Raw genomic sequence first — 6,666 nt, forward strand, 5'->3', positions numbered from 1 at the left:
CCGCCCACCCCCTCTCAGCGCCGCTGATGTTACAGTCAACAGTCAATATGTCGACACCAAATTGTCACCAGGCATTAGGTCGACAGATACAAAAGGTCAACAGATGAAAGCTTGACAGTGGTTAAAGTAGACAGGACCAGTCTGGAATATTTCACGATATCTAACCCCCATCAGTACAAACAAGTACCCTCGTGGCCTTCGCTCACCAAGCTTTGGCCAAAGCTTACTATTTCCAATAGATGTCCATGTGGATTGTAAATCAAGCAAATGTTGAGAAAACATTGCATAGAGGTATCAACCATTTGAATCTGTCAACCTCTTGTACCTGTTGACCTTAAGCATGTCGACCGTATGGTGTAGACCTATTGGCTGTTGACCAATACATTGTCAAGCTATCATCCGAATACCAAGATTATTTATCCCTAATTGTTTTATGTTGCAGGGGAAAGAAGATCCAGTGTTTAGCTGTCCATAAAAATATGGATCTAGCAATGATGCAGGAGTTTCGGGAAGCATGTTGGCCTCTGAAGATAATATGGGAGCGCATTAACCATGCCTATAGTTCAGATACTCCTCCTAAGGACTGGGGACTTCAAAAAGGGGACTATGGCATCCAACAGTGGAATTTCAGATCTAACAATGAAAAGTACTACGTGGTTTGGGATTCCATCTGCTCTTATTGGCAGGTGAACACTCCGTTTGGACAATGTTTATTTTTTATAGGACCTTTGTTCATCAACAAAGAAAGGACGGGTCTGGCTGTACCCCCGTTATTCAATGTCAGTGTGTCAGATACAGATATATTGATGCCGGAAAGGACTGAAAAGGTGTTAGAGCAAACTCGGAAAATTTTAAAATTTTTGGTTCAGCCATGTAGCAACAACGCATCATGAGATGCAAGCGGCATGTTTTCCCAGAGAGTGATGATAGTTCGTTTAGTTTATTGCAATAAGATATTTAACTGAACGTCAAGGCGTGGAGATGTCACATTTTAATGGGGAGTTCCTATACTAGTGGGTGGCCACAGGGCCGTCTTGCAAATGTAAAACATCCTGAGTGTTGCAAACTCGCTGAATGGGAGCTGATTGGGCGTATCTTAAATCAATAAATTAGATGGAGATGTCTTGTACTCCACAATTTCGCTTTTCGTATAGGAACCACATAACATGTAAAAATGTAATTAAACCCTAACTTCTACAAATGGGATACTTCATGTCCTCTTACACATCAAACTTGATGCTTTCGGCATACAGGTGGTCGGGATGCTGACAGTAAGAATCCCAATGCCGAAATCCCGACACTGGTCAGAAGGGCGGTGCCAGAACTCCCACTGTCAGCATTCCGAACGTAAGTATGCCAGGGCTGATTAGGGTTAGACTGCTGGGGGAGGGGGAGTGATGGGTTTAGGCAGTATAGGGGAGTTTAGGATTAGGCTGCAAGGTAGGGAGGGTTAGGTTTAGGCTGTGGGTGGACGGTTAGGCACTAAAATAAGAGGATTAGGCATAGGCACTAAGGGGGTATGTTAGGTTTAGACTGCAGGTGGGGTTAGGGTTAGCCTTTTTAAACATTTTCAAAGCTCAAAAATATTACTTTAGGACAGTAATAGACAGAGGCGGATTGGCCATAGGGTTTACAGGGAAGATTCCCAGTGGGCCGACGCCCCCGTGGGGCCTGTTTTGTTTGAGGACATGTGATCCTTTTTATACACATAATGAATAAGATGCAAAATAATTTGCATATATGAAAATTACTTTGCCACTTAGCCTGTGATTGCAGATGATCTAGTGTATGCTCTGTCTGCCTGCTTGGCTCTCATATAAGATTGAGTGAATAGTGATTTGGATACGGTTGGTGTAATAAGCAAGAAAATATATATTTCTAAAGAATTATAAAGTTTCCTAAATTGTGAAGGTGTATCATATAATGTGCTCATAATATGTTATTTTATTTATTTTTAACTTCCCCCTTGATGCTGGACATGCCCACTATCTGGAAAGTCTTGGGGGGAGGGTGCTGCTGTTATGGCTAGACCTTACACCTCGGGTGCTGCCCATGTGGGGCCACTATTACAAAATTTTCCATGGCCGCTTTTTGTTCCCAATACGCCCCTGGTAATAGACATCTATACTGTTACCCAATATTTTCTTGACGTTTTTTTAGGGTACAGGCTGATTTTAAGAAAATTCCTGCTGTTTTTTGCTGGAAAAATGATCAAACCCATTTATTTTCATTTGGATAGCACGAGAATAGGAAGCACGCATACTGTAGCTGCGGTAATTGAAAAATGGATGCGATAGGCGCTTTCATTTTTGCGTGAAAAAAGTTGCATTTAGTTGGAAATATCCTATAAGTAGATAAAGACAACCTTTCTGTCAAAGTGACAGGTGACAACACCCCCTTTCTCCAGTGGCATGCCTCCTTTGATATTAAATGATAGTGTTTGATATCGCTTTTATATAAAATGTATAGAGTTCGATATTAAACTGTATTAAAAGATAATAGCTTTGAAAAGAATGTCACATATGACACTCACAAAAAAAAAAAAAAAGATATATTTTGAAGTAACACAAAATGTTCTTACATTCCAGCAGCTGAAACTTCATGCCATGTCACATATGGTACTATTTAAAAATCATACTATGTCACACATGGCACTGGTTTAAAAAGCATACTGATTTTAATGACCGTGTCCATTTTCTTAGATGCACGGAAGCATCACACCTGGTACGGATTTAAAAAGCGTATTGATTTTAATGGCCATGCATGATTAATGATGACAGCACAAATTTCAAAATGACATTCTCACACGTTATTTTTTGCAAACATATGTAGAAACAGCGTATTTGGTTTTAAATTGAAGAATATTTAAAAAGCTTAACTGTATATTACAACCTATGTTGCATACATGACATATGTTACTGTGTGTTAAATAGCACTAAAAAGTTTATCTTTATTATGGCCGATCGCTGAACTTTGATTGCAAGCAGACATGACAGACTTGTCGGTATTACAGCGTGACATGTCCAGACCTGTATATTAACGATAAAAGATTTACACCAAATACCACATATTACTGTGTATTAAACCGTTTATATTGATGCATACAGACCACATATTACAGTGTATTACAGAGTGTATAGCACCGTATACAGACCACATATTACAGTGTATTACAACGTGTATAACGCTGCAAGCATACCACATATTACTGTGTATTAAACCGTTTATATCGCAGCATACAAGCCATATGTTACAGTGTATTAAACAGTGTATATATCGCTGCATACATGCCATATATTACTGTGTATTACAGAGTGTATAGCACTGTATACAGACCACATATTACTGGGTATTACAACGTGTATAACGCTGCAAGCATACCACATATTACTGTGTATTAAACCGTTTATATCGCTGCATACAAGCCATATGTTACAGTGTATTAAACAGTGTTTATATCGCTGCATACATGCCATATTGTACTGTGTATTACATAGTGTATAGCACTGTATACAGACCACATATTACTGGGTATTACAACGTGTATAACGCTGCAAGCATACCACATATTACTGTGTATTAAACCGTTTATATAGCTGAGCACCATATATTACTGTATATTACATCGTGACATGTCCAGACCTCATACAGCTCGAGGACTGAGGGCTCACCTCCCCATGTTTTAACGATGATCTAAGAACTAATGACCACAATGAGCCATGAGGTACTACATGCCTCAGTGGCATAACTAGTTAAAAAATTGATGGGCAAAATCATTCATTTTTGGTCGACGCGGGCTGCGTTTGTTCGGGTTGATACAGCCGTGATGTATCCACATAGCCAACGGACTAGCATTCTTCTTTAGGCTGTTATGTCCGATCGAGGGCGTTGCAAATTGTTTGTTCGCCGTTTCAGCGACGGTTGTGCGAATTGTTGTTTTGCCCAATTATGCTTGGACAGTGCATTAGCGCATCTGTAACATTGCAACTTGGTAAACTAATAGGATTGATATATATGAATGGTATTGAATGTGAATTAAGAAAACAAAACAAATCAACTCTAGGTAACAGACTATAATAATAGGTAGCATGTATCACCATCCCAAGTTTGTGATAAACCCCAGGGCAATTCCACTGGATATTTATCCTATAATTTTGGTATAATTTTTAAACAAATAATACTATGTGATCATGGGCAATCTTCCTATCTACACCAGTATTACGTGTTCCAGAATCATAATATATTTGATAAATGTATATCGTTTAAATAAGACACAGATGCATTAAATTGAATAGTAACAATACTCGTATATTATGTTGGTAATAATGTAACGGGCTATTTTAACATAACAGATCCTATTTAGGAAAATGATGACATGATATGCCTAGTGACCCAAGTTATTAAAACTTTTTACTGTAAATATAATGTTTGTGCATGCATACACCATGAGATATGTACTTCTATTAAGCACAAACAAGCATATTGGCATTCTACTCTAACATTTAGGGTAAAAGATTAGAATGGATCAAGGTAACATAGCGTAAGGACAGATATAGGTTCAGCGGCCTCTTTGACAATCCATGTTATGGATATGAAGTAAACCCACCATTAATAAGCATTAAAAAGGATACCATCTTATAACTTTGGTATAATTTTTAAACAAATACTACTATGTGATCATGTGCAATCTGACTATCTGCACCAGTATTATGTGTTCCAGAATCATAATATATATGATAAATATATAGCGTTTAAATAAGATACCGTATTCTCACACTGACATACATATGAAAACCGATAATAAGCAGTTCCGGCTACTGTAATCCTTTACATGATGATTTTGGTATATACACATATACTACAGGTCACTAAGAAGATATGAATCATGATATATAAGATCGCTAAACAAAACAAGAGATCTGTAATGATTTCTGACTAACTAGTTAACTCAGTATACAGTAATCATATAGGTCCCTGTGTCGTATAGATATGTGCTTGGCATAAATATTTCCAAACGTTCCTAAATCTAAGATGGTTCATGCATGTTGTAACACTAAATATTGTAAATAGAATATCAACATGACAGATGATATAACTGAATTTTTCATGATGAATCTTATATGTTCCTATATTTTGCTAATGTAATACCCTTATGGGGGTATGAATTTTAAACAAATAATACTATGTGATCATGGGCAATCTTCCTATCTACACCAGTATTATTTGTTCCAGAATCGTAATATATTTGATAAATATATATTGTTTAAATAAGACACAGATGCATTAAATTGAATAGTAACAATACTCGTATGTTATGCTGGTAATAATGTAACGGGCTATTTTAACATAACAGATCCTATTTAGGAAAATTATGACATGATATGCCTAGTGACCCAAGTTATTGAAACTTTTTACTGTAAATATAATGTTTGTGCATGCATACACCATGAGATATGTACTTCTATTAAGCACAAACAAGCATATTGGCATTCTACTCTAACATTTAGGGTAAAAGATTAGAATGGATCAAGGTAACATAGCGTAAGGACAGATATAGGTTCAGCGGCCTCTTTGACAATCCATGTTATGGATATGAAGTAAACCCACCATTAATAAGCATTATAAAGGATACCATCCTATAACTTTGGTATAATTTTTAAACAAATAATACTATGTGATCATGTGCAATCTGAATATCTGCACCAGTATTATGTGTTCCAGAATCATAATATATATGATAAATATATAGCGTTTAAATAAGATACCGTATTCTCACACTGACATACATATGAATACCGATAATAAATTGCCCAATTATGCTAGGACAGTGCATTAGCGCATCTGTAACATTGCAACTTGGTAAACTAATGGGATTGATATATATGAATGGTATTGAATGTGAATTAAAAAACAAAACAAATCAACTCTAGGTAACAGACTATAATAGGTAGCATGTATCACCATCCCAAGTTTGTGATAAACCCCAGGGCAATTCCACTGGATATTTATCTTATAATTTTGGTATAATTTTTAAACAAATAATACTATGTGATCATGGGCAATCTTCCTATCTACACCAGTATTACGTGTTCCAGAATCATAATATATTTGATAAATGTATATCGTTTAAATAAGACACAGATGCATTAAATTGAATAGTAACAATACTCTTATGTTATGTTGGTAATAATGTAACGGGCTATTTTAACATAACAGATCCTATTTAGGAAAATGATGATATGCCTAGTGACCCAAGTTATTAAAATTTTTTACTGTAAATATAATGTTTGTGCATGCATACACCATGAGATATGTACTTCTATTAAGCACAAACAAGCATATTGGCATTCTACTCTAACATTTAGGGTAAAAGATTAGAATGGATCAAGGTAGCATAGCGTAAGGACAGATATAGGTTCAGCGGCCTCTTTGACAATCCATGTTATGGATATGAAGTAAACCCACCATTAATAAGCATTAAAAAGGATACCAAGAATATGATTTTGAAATATGGCCCCAGATTTTCAAATAAAGGATGTGCAGCGTATCTCCTTATTTAATCCTAATGAAGTCATAGTATTCAACAGGCATATGTATCTAGATTTTTCTTTAATGACTACTTAGTAATGTTACAACCACTTATACCTAGCTCAAACTGTTCTAGAT

The 6,666-nt window shown here is 36.2% G+C and overlaps 1 long non-coding RNA gene across 1 annotated transcript in view; it reads left to right on the top strand.

Annotated features, from left to right (window-relative positions):
• The window catches only part of LOC134943345 (uncharacterized), a 68,677-nt gene extending 66,743 nt beyond the window's left edge, over positions 1–1,934 (top strand). Inside the window, exon 3 of the long non-coding RNA XR_010181484.1 lies at positions 443–1,934. This is a non-coding gene — a long non-coding RNA (uncharacterized LOC134943345). The remainder of the gene's footprint in view (positions 1–442) is intronic.
• Positions 1,935–6,666: the final 4,732 nt, after the last annotated feature.

This window comes from Pseudophryne corroboree, chromosome 7 (assembly GCF_028390025.1).
Source record: "Pseudophryne corroboree isolate aPseCor3 chromosome 7, aPseCor3.hap2, whole genome shotgun sequence".
In the NCBI taxonomy this organism is placed as follows: domain Eukaryota; kingdom Metazoa; phylum Chordata; class Amphibia; order Anura; family Myobatrachidae; genus Pseudophryne; species Pseudophryne corroboree.